This window comes from Rattus rattus, chromosome 3 (genome assembly GCF_011064425.1).
Source record: "Rattus rattus isolate New Zealand chromosome 3, Rrattus_CSIRO_v1, whole genome shotgun sequence".
Classification (NCBI taxonomy): domain Eukaryota; kingdom Metazoa; phylum Chordata; class Mammalia; order Rodentia; family Muridae; genus Rattus; species Rattus rattus.
In genome coordinates, this window is record NC_046156.1 from 119,270,113 (window position 1) to 119,287,921 (window position 17,809).

Below are 17,809 nucleotides of genomic sequence, written 5' to 3' on the forward strand. Positions count from 1 at the left end.
TTCCTGGAACTGGAGTTAGTGATGGCTGTAAGATACCACACAGGTGCTAGGAACCAAATCTGCAAGAACATCAGTTCTCCTAACCATTGGGCCATCTTTCTAGTTTCAAAGTGTGTGTGTGTGTGTGTGTGTGTGTGTGTGTGTGTGTGTGTGTGTTGGGTGTCTGTCTGTCTGTGTATGTGTCTGTGCGTCTTTGTGTGTTCATTGAATTTCATGAGGAAGGTCTTGACTAGCACTGAGCTTGCAGGAAACATGAACTAATCTGATGTTCTCGGTGCTCAGGTGTTAAGGGTCAGTCACAGCAAATTCAAGGTCAATCTTGAAATCACGATGCTTTTGCCCATTTACCCCAGTATGTTGTCATGCAGGGAGAATGTGTTGGGGTTAAGTCACCCTGGGGGACTTCCCCCTGCCATAAGTGTCCACAAGGAAGAAAGCTTGAAGTCATGTAAAAGTTAAAGAAGTTTCTCTTACAAGATAGTATACCGGCACTGCATACTAATGGGGAACCCAAGGGACCTTCCATGTTCCGTTACTGTGGCACTTTGGTGTGGGGGCAGAAAGGGCCTTGTGCTCTTTAACTGGAGAAAGGAGCCAGGGATATAGCCATGTTATGCTATATCTGAACTCCAAACAAGGAAAAATGTCCTAAATAATTTCATCAAACTTCCACCACCAAAAATCAGCTTATAAACATGTCACATGAACATACAAACATTATGAAATGATAAGGGTCGAAGTGTGCTAGTTAGCTAGACAGACAGTCTGGCTTCTCCGGATGCTCAGGGTCCTTGTGATGCAAGCTGTCACGGGCGTCACTTCACTCCTTCATTTGCTACCTGAGCTTGTCAGCTACATGCAGTGAGGGGCTACTGGTAGCATAGTTTAACCTTAGCATTAATCCCCTCTCCCCAAATTCCTGAGCAGAAAGGCAGACGAGGCTTGAATTCAAGGCATGGAGAAGAGAATAGAGTTGGGAGATTATAGCCAGCCTTCAGCCAATGACTGTTGGTGGGTGGTTGCCATGGTGACGACAGTGCTGGAAGTTTCCTGACAAATGTTTTCAGAGTCGGGCTGTGAAAGAGGGGACAAGGCTATTTTCCAACAAAACCAAACAAAAAGTCTACAATTTTGAACCTAACTTGTCAGATTTGGTTTTGAGGAAGTTTTAAATGTAAAATAAGGAATGAGAGGTTTATGAAAACCTAGTTTTTTTTAATATTAAAATCATGGAATGTGTTCTGTATTTCTGATTTCAGTATTCTTTTAATTTCAATATTCTGATCTATTAGTGGGAGATAGATGCTTAGTGTTTTCAGTTAAGAGACTCAAGGTCTTATTTTGTTATTTTGTAGTATAATGGATCTAGCTTGGTAAATGCACCAAAGGTGTGTGTGCATGTGCGTGTGCCTGTGTGTGTATGCATGCATGTGCACATGTGTGCATGTGTGCACATGTGTGCATGTGTGTGTGTGTATGTTTGTGTGTGTATTTGTGTGTATGTGTGTTTTTGTGTATGTGTGCATGTGTGCATGTGTGTGTGCATGTGTGTATGTGTGTGTATGCATGCATGTGCACATGTGTGCATGTGTGCACATGTGTGCATGTGTGTGTATGTATGTGTGTGCATGTGTGATGTCTATATGTATGTCTGTATATATGTGTATATATGAATGAATTCCTCATTGTCATCATGAGGGAATTAAAAAGTCATAGTGTGGCCCATGTCTGTTAACATTCTTTGATTTAATGCTGTTGGCTGTGATGGATTTCATAAAATCAATAAGTGCTGACCCCAGTGTGACTCACTTACCAAGAGAACCTGAGACTAGAGAGACGGCTCGGCAGATAAAGCCCTTGCCACACAGGCACGGGCACCTGAGTTCAAATCTCCACCATGCGCATAGCTGCCAGGCATGGCAGCATTCTCTATAATCCTAGTACTGGGTAATCAGACACAGGAGGATCCCACGGGCTCACTGGAAACCGGCTTTGCCTAATCAATGAAGTCCAGGCTCAATTAGAAAAGTGAGGTGTAAAGTTACAGAACAAGATCCTGGTGCCAACCTTTGGCCTCCACAGGTACATAAACCTCCACACCACAAAACATACACAATTTAAAAATAAAGATACAATCAGGGATTGTATTGATGGGGAACTTGCAAACTTTTCACAGCAGCAGCTGTACTGAGTCCTACCCTCCTCTTACTCTGTGCCTTCCGTCTGCTCCCCTCCAGCCTTGCGTTGTGAGAGTTGTTGAGCCTCCACTCTGGGGGAGGAGGGGTCAGTCCTGGCCTTTGCGGTTGGATCTGTTGGCTTCACTGAGCTTTTATGCCACTAGAGCCAGTTTCCCGTCCTCCAGGCGCCTCTTCCCTGAACTGGCTCCAGCTTCCCAGAGCTGCAGCAGAGGTTAGCAGTGTGAGTAGTAGCTCTCTGGACAGTGATGCGGACGGTGGTAACTCCAGCTATCATGACGGGATCATCCAGACAAGGGGACGGTCAAGTAGGGCTTACAGTCCACTTGAGTTTTTCTGATTGTAAAACCAGCCATTTTTCAATTTAAATAATTTAAGGATCCCAGTGTCCCTATAGTCTCAGGCTCATTTAGCCTCTTATTAGCTAATAGTTTCTCTAGTTCAAGAGGTGGAAGGGAAGATACAGTTAATTCACAACAGCGAGTAGCATAAACAAAAAAGCAAAAATCAAAAAGACAAAACAAAGCGAAAACCCAAACCATGCGAAGGCAAAGGGAAGACACAATAGGAATCTATACAAATAACCATAATTGATTTTAAAAGTTAATTAAAAGAATCAAAGGAAGCCAGCACTTTGAGGCCCAGCATGTATCAATAAGTAGATGACACAGGAGAATAGATTAGAAAATTGATCTAAGCTAACTAGATGGGAAGAAACAGAGCTCTTGGTTTTACCTTAAGCACCCCCAAATTCTTCCCTGGGCCTTTCCCTCATATTTCCTAACAACGTTCCGTAGATAGAAACCCCGAGATGAACAAGAGGAAGCAAGCAAACAAAATCAAGTTCCAACCTCCCAAAGGGGTAGGATGGTTCAGAGACTCTGCTTTGACTCCTTGTGACAGCAAAGGCAGACGCTACAGTGGACACAGGGACTCTGTGACAGCAGAAGCAGACACTATAGTGGACACAGGGACTCTGTGACAGCAGAAGCAGACACTATAGTGGACACAGGGACTCTGTGACAGCTAAGGCAGACGCTATAGTGGACATAGGGTTCTGTGACAGCAAAGACAGACGCTACAGTGGACACAGGGACTTTGTGACAGCTAAGGCAGACACGACAGTGGACACAGGGACCCTGTGACAGCAGAGGCAGACACGACAGTGGACACAGGGACCCTGTGACAGCAGAGGCAGATGCTACAGTGGACACAGGGATCTGTGAAGGCTAAAGCAGACACGACAGTGGACACAGGGACTCTGTGACAGCAGAGGCAGACACTTGAGTGGACACAGGGTTCTGTGACAACTAAGGCAGATGCTACGGTGACACAGGGACCCTCTGACAACTAAGGCAGATGCTACAGTGACACAGGGACCCTGTGACAGCAAAGGCAGATGCTACAGTGGACACGGGAACTCACTTATGAGCACTTTCCCCTTTTGACTTTTGAAGTCTCCATAGCTTTTCATGTCTCTGAGCTTGAGCATGACCACAGGAGTAAATACTCTGCCTCTGGGTGGATCTCCAGAGAGCAATGCAACAAGAAGGCAGAATTCTCCTGCCATTTCCAGAAGCTTCTCTGGGTAGTACCACATTTTCTGTTCTCCTGTACTAGAGACATGAAGATGGTCTTAGGACCACAAGTTAACTGTGCTCATGTCTGATTGCACTGTGTGTCAGCCCACTGCCACCCGAGAGAGACCATTGAATGACCAGTCAGAGAAAACACTTTCTGTCTGAGATAGGGCCCATGGTACCACCAAGAACTGAATCTGATTGCCAGACACTCTGAGCTATGACAGACAAGTAAGGTATGTGGGCTTCTGCATGAAGAAAGTCTTGTGTCAGCCCCTGAAAGGACTCTTTGTGTCTGAAGGACAACACGGCCAAGGAGTCTGGAGGGATGAGGTCAGAAAGTGGGCTGTGCCTGGGTCCTTCCTCCTTTTCCCCTTCGTATCTCCTTTCCAAACAGCACATGCACACGTTCCTGCACTACCACAGAAGAACCTCAGAGGCATCTCCTGATGCATAAGTGGTCCTCAGGAGGTCACCAGGCTGTGCCTTCAGCACTGGTGGGCACCCTCAGGCCCCCTGCCCTTTTCTCTCAGTTTAGAATCAGGGGGAAAAAAGTCCAACAAAACAAATAAAAAACCCAACAACAACAACAACAACAACAACAACAACAACAACAAAACAAACACAGCCAGATCAAACTACAAATGTCAGAAATACCCAGAACTATTGGGGCTGCTCCCTGACTTAGTATTGGTGGTGCCCCTCCCCAGCTCTGCCAGCACTGTAGGTGACGGGCTCCGCTTGCCTAACTGATTCCTGGACTCCCAGCACCTGAGCTCTGTGCTTACCTATTTTTGTTGAGGGAGTGAAAAAGTGGGATTTCCTTTCTATAAGATGAAGGTAAGGAGGGGTAAGCGCGTACACAGTTAACAAATTACTTGGTAGGGCTTCTTGTTTGGGCTGTTGCTTATTTAAGAACTCCCCAAAATGTGTTCAATAAAACATTAGGCTCAGAGAATAAAGGCAGCAAATTTTCACAAAAGCTGTGTTTTCATATATGTGTAATGAAACTTGCAAATAATATAATTTGGGGTGATCCATACATATATACAAACTATATATATATAATATATATATATGTGTGTGTGTGTGCATGTATGTATATATCAGAGTATTCACTCCTGAACACACACACACACACACACATTTTCTCTAGTGTTTTTTTCGACTTTCACTATGAATTGCCTAGATAAAGATATTATGTTCTATGTCCCTAAATATATCATGTTATCCTGTCATGTGGCAAAGCTTACAGGAATTGTATTTCATCAGATGCATTTTTGGAAAATCTGTAACTCAATTTACCTTAATTTATTCTATGTTTCTTACATTTGAATTCAAGTCCTAATAAAAATTTCCACTTTGGAAAAAAAAAATGAGCCATGAGCTTTTAAATGCTGGGTTGGTCACCTTTACATTCTGTGTGATTTAAAAACCGCACTCACATTTAAAAAATTACCTCCAAAATATCACTGTCCTAGGGAACAAAAGATGGACCAATACTTTAATAACACCATTATGCACCCAGAAATAATAGTACGGCGGAGACAAAGGGCAGGACAGGGTACAAGTTCACGTCTTGACTCTGAACACAGGGCTTTCCCCTCATGTGTGCCTTTAGTAACAGAATGTCTACACAATGAGCAGCGATGTGGGGGAAAGTCCACCATAGTTCAAGACTGAGAAACAAAGTTGACTATGTCACCGTTTCGGTGGACAATCCTGTGTATACTGTGCATCCCTATGTACTGGTGGTCTGAGTAATTCTTCATCTTGTACCTCACACACATCCAGCAGCCGTGGCACAGGTTCTCTGAGCTTAAGGGACCAAACCGTTACCAGCCCCCTGTTCTCTACAGCCTCAGTGTCCCCAAGAAAACTTAGTTTGAAAATTACAATGCTTAATAGCCTCTAAGGTTCTTCTCAGATTGTCCTCTTAGGAAAGCAGGGAAGAGCTTGGGAGGCTAAAGGAGAAAACAAGTGTTGATGTGGGTAGAGGCCGTGGGGCTGAGGGAGACCAGTGGAAACACATTCTGTTGGAACGTGTTACCGTGGTATCTAATACATTATGTGCTGATTTAAAAGATAAAAACGTAAAAGAATGTTTTGCTCTCGCTTCTTGGAATAATATTGAAATGACAAAGAATGTGTCCAGCCTGAAGCTCGTGGGCCCCTGGAATTTTATACAGACCCATGTAGTCTTCAGTTGTTCAAGGACAGAACTGTGTTGTACTATGTGTGGCCAGCACCTTTGTAATTTCAACATATAGCTTAGATTTAGGAAAAAAAAGAAAAAAGTAAGGGAAATATTTCCAGAATGGGCTTAGAGGATTTGCAGATACAGCTGAACATGTAAACCTGACAGCAAGTTCAAACTGCATGTAAATATCATCCCAGAGAAGTTGCCTGTTTATATTGTTTTCTGAGACCCTCTTAGTTTTTAATGAGCAAGGTTTGGCTAAAAACAAAAAGTGTTAATTGCATAAATATGCTTATTCTCAAAGTATAACACTGTGTTATGATTAATAAACAATGGAGAAATGAATACAGAAGTGTTTCAGCAGAAATGCTGTTGCACAAACAGTCTTGGAAATCACTACATGTTTATTGGGAAAATGATTTACGTCTCGCAGAGCCACAAAAGCAACATTAACCTCCTTGAAATGCAATAGCAAAGTCAGAGATGTGTGGCTCCCCAGCAGGCACAGTAAAGTCGGAAACACAGGATCGCCAGCAGGCGTGGGACCAGCTTTCTGAAGAAGGTAAACAGAATGTAACACGTACTTAACGCTACAACAGGACCTGGGTTAATCTGCCTGCAGACGATTCAGGACACACGTGTGTCTGAAGGAATCACCATACAGATTGTTCTAAAGACAAGAGTCTTGGAAATGAGGAACCGTGTGTTTTCTGCTTGTCTTAGTTTGGACCCTGCTGGTTCTGCAATTTTGTACCCAGCATCTTCCAATTTGTCCTTACATAGACATGTATCTATCTTTTGGAGGTAGGCATTAGCCACATTGAGAGGGTACCAAACTCTTTCATTTTATCTGCTATAAGATTAGGTCGTTGTGATTCTGAACCAAAGAGCAAGCTTGCCTAGGCAAAAACGTATATAAAAAAAAAAAAAAAAACCAAAAAACCAAAAACCAAAAAACAAAAAACAAAAACAAAAAAACAAACCACAAAAGAACCCCTAAAACATCCACAATTTATCCCAAACCAGCATTGTCAACAAGCCCAAGTCTCCAGAATATAAGTTAAAAATGAGTGCTGAAATAAACACAGTATAACCACACTTCCAGCTGAAATATTTCTCATGAGATTAATTTTGTCGCCATTACTTTACGATAAGATCTGCTATTTATCTACTCTTACTCTTATTTTAAACGGTTCACACTTGAAAATGTGTCATTGTTTTAACAATCCCAAAATAGTTCATTAAGATCGGTTTTGTAGGGTTTTTTTTGTTGTTGTTTTCTTATTTTAGTTTGAGACGTATTAAAAAAAAAAAGGTCAAAAGTCAAAAGGGGTGATAGCTGATGGTTTTGATAATGCTAATTATATATTACCAGGAAAAAGATAGAGAGGGAAGTATGACTACAAAAGAAAGATAAACATCCAAATGCTGGATTTAAAAAAATAATGAAAAAACCCCCTTAAAACGTCTTTGTACTTCACTGTCATAACTCAAAGCCATAATGAAGCCTGAATTAAAAACGTCAGCTTCTGCGAGTGTTGATAACTTGGCTCTTTGTTGGGCCAGTCAAAATGTGTCTGTTTGATAGGCAAAAATGACAGTCTAAAAATGGGAGAAGTGGGTTCTAAAAAAAGAAACACACACACATGCACAGACGTACACGTGCACAGACACACACACACACACACACACACACACACACACACACACACACACACACACACACACATCCCGCTCTTTCAAAAAGGCCCATAATGTACTTGAAGGAAGACCTGTAGGGCAGGAGGTATTATCTTTAGGAAGTCACCAGGCAGCACTAAAAAGCAATGTCCATGTCCAATCAAAACGATTTCTGGGGCTGCTGGGGCTCCTGCATCTCCTTCTTCACACTAGACTGGAAACCCTTTGTACTAATTACCAGACTGTACCAGATTTTCTGGTTCAGTTCAATCCTATAATTGACTGACAGTGATGGGCAAGCAAGGGGGGAAATTCAGGCTCGCTGCTGCAAGCAGAGGGTCAGAAATGGCTTCAGACAGCTCGTCACAGCCTGGCCCCAAAATGGGGCTGAGTAGCCATCATCAGTGTGCACTTTTAATTCCCATGTTAAAAAAAAAAAAACAAAACAAAACAGGAGGAAAATGCAGCAGCCTGTAGCTGGCTGAATCTTACAGAAACTCTTAGCATGCAACTGGTCTATATAAAATGAACGGAGCCGGTAATTTTAGCTGTCACTGATTATTTTGCTTTTGGCTAGTATGTATCGGTCTGACTCCAAAACTCAAGTGGGGCATCCAGCCCACATTAAATAGACTTTGATCCTGTTTGCAGAAACTCAAAGAAACAATGTTGCTATTTCATCTTAGAGCTCAAAAAATCAGCCAAGACTGAGGCATGTTGAGTTTGTGAAATGTGATGTATCGGACTTGAACACTCCAAAGCACTGTATGGCAACTTTCTTATACCCTTACCTGCCTGCAGTTCACTAATCCAGACTTTGTGTAGCCCTAGCAACTATTGAAATTTGTCTACAAAATCCAGAGTTTAAAAAGTACAAGAATAATTTTCATGAACTTAGAGTTAATACATTAAAAAAAAAGAAAGAAAGAAAGAAAACAAACCAACCCTCACAAACAACCTCGCCGAGCACTATTTCAGAAATAGTTATGGTCCACAGCACTGGGACTCACTCTGGGCTCTTATGTTCTCACTTTACTTTTGAACGAAAAGAACAAGTCTTCCCGTTGCACCGGGAGACATTAAAAGCACAGGTGTCAGAACCAGGGTCAAAACAGGAACCCGGGGCCTTTCGGGAGGCAAGGGAGAATTATGTGTTATCATGTTGAGGTCAATTGACTTGAAACTTAATCACAGATTAAGCCCCTTTTCTCTCCAGGCTAAAGGGGGAGCAGCACCTGTGCCAGCAGCCACTCACCCTGCACTTGACACAGCAGCCACTTCAGTTTTTTAGTTACAAGTCAATTACTTACTGGAATAGAAAGAGTATTTCACTCATTCCATGGATGGCCACTTTTCTGGAGAAATCTGTCAGGTTTGCTAGAGGAAGAAGAAGGAGGAGAAAGAAGAGGAAGAGGAGGAGGAGGAGGAGAAGAAGAAGAAGAACAGAGAGGTGAAAGTTAAAAATCTATGGTTCTCCACAAAGTTTCCGAGCTAGGCCAGCCCACCCTGGCAGAGAGCTACGCAATCCCTTACCTTCTCAGTACTGCATAGAGCGCTTGGGGGTGAGGCCTGTCCCAGCTGGCAAGTCCTGGGACCGTCCCCATCAGAGGATCAAGGTTGAGTGCAAGGGTGTGGCCGTGCACCTGAGGACGGGAGCCAGCTAATGTGTGGTCAGAGAGAGCCAGCAGGAGAGTGTCCCCTGCCACAGCCAGCCCTGTGCAGGGACTTGGAACACACTGGCTGTGGACTTTTGTTCAAAGCTGTCTTTTTTTTCCTTTCCCTTTATTTCTTCTTTCTTTCCTTTTTTTCTTTTCTTCTTCTTCTTTCTTTTTTTTTAGTGAAGCTAGATTAGTTCATACAAAACTCAACAATACAGCACTGAAACCCATTGTTGATATTCAACATTTTTCACATAGCGGAACAGAATAGACAATACGGTATCTAAGAAACCACGGGCTGGATTGCACACTGATGATGCTGTGTCCTTCTGGGGGCCTGGAATCCCTTTTTATTACCTACCACAGTAAAAAAAAAAAGAGAGAGAGAGAGAGAGAGAGAGAGAGAGAGAGAGAGAGAGAGAGAGAGCAAAAAACCCAAACCAAACCAAAAATAAAAAAAAACCTAAACGAACAAACAAGCAAACAAAAAACCCCACCAAGATGTGTTTGGAACTCTCTCAGAATAAATCTATAACATTGCTATTCTTAGAAATAGGAACAATTGACAGGGAATCACTTTCCCAGTACTGAGTCCCAAGGTATCATTCCTTTTCAATCAAGTTATTGATTTTTTTAAACTACTGTTATCCTAACTTTTATGTGAACACCCATGGGCTTTTAACAACAAAATTATTTGCAGATGTTTGTTTAAACGTAATGTTTAAAATTTACTTGATTTTCCTGATGCCTTATAAAAAAAATACCTGGAAAGTGAGTTGTTTTAAGGTCCCTAAGACCAGAGGGGAGATGGCACAGCGCAAGTTGTTATGAACTTGTAGCTGTTATTACTGAGTTATTATTCATTCCTCTATTAAGAGAACATTAATTTCCAGGGTTTGGGGTGGGGGTTGGTTACCTCTTACCTAGCTCAGTGAACAGTATTTTACTTTTAACCTCATGTTTCATTTTTTTTTTTCATCTTGAAAATGCATAGTGGTAGAGCCATTCTTTAGCGGGCAGTGATGCCCATTAACCTTTCTGGTGATCTGGCCCAATCCCTTTAAAACATGCAATCCAGTTCCCACGCTTTTCTCAAGCCTCCCAATGGTCTAGGTAGCCACAGAAGTGATTGTTCCAACTGGGTTCTTTTCATCACTTCTGCAATTGACCAATTGACAACTGATTGATGGTTATCTTTTCACTTCAACAATGAAGGAAATTACCATCACTATAGCTATGTACAGTAAATGCCTCCGGAGTAAATTACATGATTCTAAAATTCTCCTTAGCTCACTTGGTAAAAACATCAACACAAAAAAACTTTCTTTTTGTGCCTGCTTTGCAGCATCCCAGATTTGGCCTTTCCTGTCAGCTGCAGAAAGAGAACTTGACAGCTTCTTTAAAAGGGGAGCATAAAGGAGCCGGAATAAAGGATGTTCGGGGCCTGTCTCGAGCCAGTGGCCGTTCTTCACGTTTGGAGAAAAAAAAAAAAGTAGGCATGAAGCATGGGTGTGCAGAAAAACCCTGTACTACGACTCCCATAACCCACCATGCCCTGGAACCTGGACGTTCTCTCTGAGCTATTCCTCCACACGGGTTCTGAACACAGTGCAGACAATTCATCCCGACTAGGTACGAGTTCTCGACTACAGATTTTCAACCTTCTTGAGAGTTTCAAGACCCCTCCCCTCACCCCAGCTCAGCAGGCAAGCTCCAGCAGACACCATGGTGAAAAGGACACATTCCTCCAGAGGATACGCTGAAAGGCACGAGCCCAAAACTCTGCCCCAAATCTAAGCTCACCGTAAACATGGATTACAACCTCATACAAAAGGCCCAGATCTTGTCAAGGATGGTCAGTCAAACATTTTCTTCACACTCATGCAATTAAAGCCCCCTCCCTCCACCCCCGCCACTGGAGAAGTGAGTATGCTGCTCTAGAAGACAGATTGGTATAGTCACCCTTCTTACCGCTCCCCTTTGATTACATCTGTAAAGTGGAAAAAATAAAATAAAAATCAAACCCCAAGAAAACCACACACACTTGTGGACAAGACTCGGGTCTTATTAGGCATCTAAATGCTTTAGAATGTCCCACTCAGTACCTAGAGACACACGGAACGAGACTCTGCTCTTTTATGACAACAGGGTCTCAAGTAGCCCAGGATGCCCCTGAACTCTAGGTCCAGGATGGCCTTGAACTTCTGATTTTCCTGCTTCAAGTTTCCTGAGTGGTTGGGTTTATAGGTGTATGCTCTGTTCCATTTTGTGCCTCGGTAGAGATCCAACTTAGGGCTTTGCAAGCGTGTTCTCACTGAGCTGTGTCTTCACCATGCATTACAACTTTATAGTCTAGAATATTGTGACATCGTTGAACACGGTTACATCGTACACATGCATTTCAGGTGGCATCCATGAAATATAGTTTACAGATGATTTCTCAGGACACCTGTGTTCAGGTGCTCATTTACAAAGGGTTCCTGGATATGTCTCTACCCAAGAGGCATTGCTGCCGAAGTGGCCACCTCCTGCCCTGTTTCACCAGGTTTGAAGATCTTGGTGTAAAGTCTTTCCTCATTGCATTAGCCCTAAGCTCTCCTTTCTGCCTCTAATCCTCCTCAAAATACAGACCTAGCACAGCCTCTCTCACCAGGGTTTCCTCACTTCTCACACTCTGGTGTGATTCTTGCTATTCTTCTTATTTATTATTACTATTACTTCTTATTTTCACTATTACTATAGTTCTTACTATTAGTACATGTCTAGTATAAACCGTGCACTCTATTTTCAAATGTGTGCATACATGTATTTGAGTGTTTATGTGTGTACTGGACAGTTTTGAGTGTCAACCTGATATAAGCTGGAGTTACCACAGAGAAAGGAGCCTCAGTTGAGGAAATGCTTCCATGAGACCCAGCTGTAAGGCATTTTCTTAATTAGCGATCAAGGGGGGTAGGACCCAGCCCACTGTAGGTGGTGCCATCCCTAGACTGGTGGTCCTGGCTTCCGTAAGAGAGCAAGCTGAGCAAGCCAGGGGAAACAAGCCAGTAAGTAACATCCCTCCATGGCCTCTGCATCCTGCCCCGTGTGAGTTCCAGTCCTGACTTCCTTTGGTGATGTACAGCAATGTGGGAGTATAAGTTGAATAAACCCTTTCTTCCCCAACTTGCTTCTTGGTCGTGCAGGACTAGAAACCCCGACTAAGAAAATGTGCATGTACATATATATGTATGATGGATGCACATGTGTGTCTTGTGTGTGGGAAGCCAGAGAAAGACATCAAGTGTCCTGCTGTGTCACTCTCTACCTTATTCACTGTGACAGGGTCACTCACTGAGCCTAGACCTAAGTTGGTAGTAACTTACCCCTCTCTCACTATCCCTCACAATAGGAGTTACAATGTTAGCGCTACAACTCCAGGCCCAAGGTTTTGCCTAGGGTGCGGAAGATTCAAACCCATGTTTGTTTAGGAAGTGTGGCTACTCACTGAGCCTTCTTCCCCAACCCAATATTCCAGTCTTGATTCTCATCCTGGGCAACAGCCCAAATAAGCCAGTCCCCTCAGGAAACTTTCCCTCCTGGAAGAGTTTTTATAGCATCCTACTGTGCCTCCTACTGCTATGATGTAACACTGATCGAAAACTCAGGGAGGAAAGGGCTTACACTTCCATGTTACGTCTATTGCCGAGGGAAGTCAGAGCAGGGACCTGGAGGCAGAGACCATGGGGGAGTGGTGCTGTCTGGCTCGCCCCTCAAGGCTTGCTTAGTGTGCTTTCATATATAACTCAGGACTACCTGTCCAGGAGTGGCACCATCTGCAGTGGGCTGGACCCTGCTATGTCAACTAGCCGTCAATTAAGAAAAACGCCCACAGGACAGCCTGGTTATGGTGATTTTAGTCAACTTGGCTCAAAGTTGAGTCGGATGGGAAACAGGACTCTGAATTGAGAAAAGGCCTCCATAAGATTAGCTTATAGACAGGTATGTATTGTATTTTCTTAATTAGTGATTGATGGGGGAGAGCCTATGCCGTTGTGGCTGGTGACGCTGGCTCTATAATAAAGCAGGCTGAGTACGCCATGAGGAGCCAACCAGCAAGCAGCTCCCCTCCACTGTGTCTGCAGCAGTGTCTGCCCTGACTTCCCTGGGCGAGTGGACTGCAAGCTGTAAAATGAAATGAAGCTTTCCCCCAAAGTTAGGTCTTATCACAGCAACAGAGAACCTGATTGTTGCAGCAGGGGGTAGGGGGGCAGTTTCTCAACTGAAGGCCGTTCTTCCCAGGTGTGACAGGCTGACTCTGAAGCTTTTACACTCAGGTCTACTGGTAGTGTTTTTATTAGTGACTTTAATACTCAGTTCGGGTTAAACATCACCACGTCACCAAGACCTCCTTAACCGCTGAGATGCAATGAGTCTCTTCTTCCACCGCTCCCTGTGGGCGTGGGTGATCCGAACTCAGATCCAGGCTATGATGTTGGTGCAGGAAGCATTTTACTAACTGAGACATCTCCCATCTCCGCTGCTTATTTTTGTTTATTTTTTTGGATTTTTTGAGACAGGACTTCCTCACGTAGCCCTGGCTGTCCCAGAACTTGCTCTGTAGACCAGACTGGCCTCAAACTCAGAGATCCTCCGAGTCCCCAAGTGCTGGGGTGCTTGTGCCACCACCATGCAGCTTTTATTTTATTTCTGACGTAGGTTCTTATGTAATCCACACTAGCCTTGAACTTCCAGTGCTCGGGATTTAGGTTTGCTGAGTGCTGGGATTACAGGTGGCCTTAACAGCAAGAATTTAAGTGTTTACAGAAAAGCATCTTCTCAAAGCCAATCTCTTGGAACATGGAACTCCCAGGAGGAAGAGTCACGTTTCCCAGGCCAGTTGAAGAGGTGCCTGTTCGGTTTGTAACCACCATGATGTAAAACAACACCTCATCCTGCCAAAATCCGGCAGTCGGAAGAAGCACTCGAATGAATCCTTCATACAAGTTGCTCTATTCGTCCTTGACATGACCTTGGGAGGCAAGCCTCCTCGTTGCCATTGTCCAGAGAAGCAGCTAGGACTTGAGCTGGGGAGATGGCTTGGCAAAGGCTGCTAAGCCCGGGGACATGAGCTCCATCGCAAGACCCACATAGAAGGAGGGAAGAGACTTCAGAGTTAGCCTCTGACTTCCCTCGTGTGCCCTCCTAGTCTCTCTACCTCTCTTTCCCCAATAAATAAGTTAAATAGATATAAAAAATGTTCCAAAGAGAAGAAGCTAGGACTTCAGAGGTCGACTCTCAAAGCCACTTACTCAGGAGACATCACAGATGGGGCGGACTCTCAGTTCTGTTGGGCTCTAAGATTTCTTTGCTTTGTGGTGTCCCAAACTCCAAAGGTGCCACTCTACCCACAGTATTGGTTCTCAGGTAAAAGCCGGGAGAGGGAGTCTTAAATATGAAAGAGGAAGGCGTTTATCCCCACAGGAGCAATCTGAGGTGTCTTGGTTAAAATGTCTGTATCACTCTGATTTTTCTTTCTTCGTACATACCTTACGGACATGTACTCAGATACCTTCCTCAATCTATTCAGTTCCCAGCATCCTCTCTACCGACCTCTACTTAAGGCAAAGCTCTCTACGTTCTCCCTTTCCTACTGAGAACAGCCTCTGCCTCGGGTTCCAAGGCTTCTCCAAGTGGCAAGAGTGATTGAATGTCTTTGTAAAACAGGAATAAAATCATTCACTAGGGGATTGTTTAGTTAGGGTTTCCATGGCCGTGAAGAGACACCATGACCAAGTCAACCCTAATAAAAGTGAACCTTAAATGGAGCTGGTTTACAGTTTCAGAAGTTCAGTCCATTATCATCGTGGCGGGAGGCACGGCAGCATGCAGGCAGAAATGGTGCTGGAGGAGACAAGTGGTCTACATCTTGATCTGAAGCAGCCAGAAGGAGACCTGCCTTCCCACAGGCAACAAGGAGAGGATCTCTTTTGGAACAGGCAGAGGTTGAGCATAGGACCTTAAAGCCCACCTCCACAATGACACACTTTCTCCAACAAGGCCACACCTCCTACTGGTGCCATCATATTCAAACCACCATAGGAATAATAAGTTATTCTGGATAGGAGATGATGGAGGTGGCCAGGGATTAGCAAGTGAGAAAGGTAGAATGCAAAGGAATGTGTTTCTCTGCCTTGGGTGCTGGCTACCCCCTCTCACACATCTGTAATACTCTCTCCTCATTGGCTTGGCTGCCAGGAGTTTTGGAGGACTCTTCCAACATACTCTTGGGGGTCATGGTTCAGCCTCTACCCTCACTTCTCCCTTTTGCCTCCGTGTTCTGAAATACCCCAGATTCAGTGGTTTGGTTATCAAAGTCATAGTAAACCCTGATCTTCCCCCTTACATTCTAGATCTGTGGGTTTCTGTTTTTATTTTTCTCTTTCACTAAATTTTATCTTTTCTTTGTTTTGTAACAAAGAGGTTTCTGGTGTTTTAGGCTGGCCTTGAACTCTGTGTGTAGCCAGGAATGACTGAGCATTTCCAGATCTTTCTGGCTGTACCCTCCAGAGTGCTGGGATGACAGGTGTGAACTGATACAAGCCGTGAATGTGGCACTGGGGATGGAAGTCCGGGCTTCGTGCACGCCACACAAACACTCTACTACCCAGGCCTCATTCCAGTTCTTAGATGTGCATTGAATCACATATTCAATCGTCCACTGGAACTCCACTACCCAAGCTTCACTATGCATCAAACTGTCCGTCACTTCCTGTAAAGCCACCTTGTCTGGCATGCTTGGGGGTCCTCAGCCGCCTCACCGCCAGCACTGTGGTCTCCAAAGCAAGAAACCTTCAATAAAGGTCTCTCATTCATGGTCCAGGAGACTAGCAATTTCCTCTTTATAAGATCAACTTCACTGCTTGTTGTATTCCTGTTCCAAGTTTAATCTTCCTTTGTTCTCATGAAGCAATTCTCTCTGTTTCTAAGTCTTTTCCCCTCGAACAATCCTCCATTCTTTGTCAGCAACTTCAGTCTAGATGCAGGCCTGCTTCCTCTACTCTGGAGGTCCTCACTGGTGGTTATCAGGAGCCCCTGGAATCCTAGAGGTGTTCAAAGGACCCCAACATCAAATTATAAGTCATACATGAAAAAAACTGAACAGATACTGTCTCAGTGCCAGACACAAATGCAGTATGTGTCAGCGGAGAGGAATCTATGCGTCACTAGACAAGTAAGGAAAGAGTCGAAGTTGTCTCCTAAGGACTACAGAGCAGGACCCAAACCATCTGGATGGCTGCATGAAAACTTGCCAAACGGACAGGAGCAAAGGATAAATCATCCCTCTTGGCACATGGTGAAGGTCATCATAAGTAAGAAGTGTAACAAACATAATGGTAGGAGGAAGTACATGCAAAGCCCCCCTTTTTAACATCAGTACAATACTGAAGGGCTCTGTGGGGGACTAGTATGTGCTCACAAACGGTAAAGTTCTATATGGAAAAAGTCAAGTGACCTCCGAATCTGTTGACCAAATGACATCTCCACCAGGACCAGCTTTGATGCAAGGACCCGGGGTGGGAATGTGGAAAGCCGTGTTTGTACTGAACACATGGAAACAATCATGGGTGCAGCTACTGTGGGGGAGTGCTCTAGTACGGGGGTGTTCTAGACAGGCACAACTATGGGTTCTGTGTGCGCACACAGACATACAATACCACAGAGAAATAAAACAGCAATAGACAAAGACAATGGGAGCAGTGATCTTGCAGAAGAGGTTTTTCGAAAATACATTTGAGGAATGATCTGATTTGCATAAACAGACCTTAATAAAAGGCGGCTGCATTTTCAAAGAATTTTATGCAGATCAGCTGGTGCAGAAGGGTCTACTAGCCAAATGAAACAGTTACTTCTGAGCGCTTGTAAACATTGGATAACTACTGCCATTCACTGTGTAGTATACTTTCGGAATTCACTCCTTTTGGGGAAGAGGCAGTGGAGACACTATCTGAGGTGGCTCTCAAACTCACTCTGTAGCTGAGGACACTGAATTCTGGGTCCTGCAGGCGTGTACCACTACACCTAGAAAGGTCGACTTTTTTATGTAGTTGAAATGGGCAGTAGTACATCTTCAATTGTGTGTTAATTAAGCCAGCTTCCACATTTCCCCTACGATTAATTATGCTAATTCCCATATCTTTCTGATAATTTCCATCACTCCATAGAACCCAATTTGGCAATATTTACTTACAATAACAGATGAAATATTAGAGGGGAACAGAGCCATACTGAGACTGTGTACTAAGCCCAAGTAAATGGGACTCTAAAGAATGGCACCTTCAGTGCCCCAGGCCCAGGTTATCGTAGAGTCAGTCTTCATAGAACCCACCTCCCTTTGGGTTCTAGCCTTCCCCTCTCCCACAGTCTCTGTCTCTCTGGCAGGGTTTTGCTTTGGAGCCCTGGTTGACCTTCACCCTGGGATTCTCTTCCGTCCTTAGCTCCCTCTGTGCTAGGAAC

At 44.0% G+C, this 17,809-nt stretch overlaps 1 long non-coding RNA gene across 2 annotated transcripts in view; it reads right to left on the reverse strand.

Annotated features, from left to right (window-relative positions):
- LOC116896944 overlaps positions 1–17,809 on the reverse strand; it is a 174,629-nt gene that overhangs the window by 116,909 nt on the left and 39,911 nt on the right. The window contains exons 1-2 of one of the 2 annotated variants that reach the window (XR_004387381.1): positions 9,189–9,542; positions 8,966–9,032 (exon numbers count right to left, since the gene is read on the reverse strand). The exons of the other annotated variant lie outside the window; for it this stretch is intronic. This is a non-coding gene — a long non-coding RNA (uncharacterized LOC116896944). Of the gene's footprint in view, positions 1–8,965; positions 9,033–9,188; positions 9,543–17,809 lie in introns of those variants that run through there. 2 annotated transcript variants of the gene reach the window in all.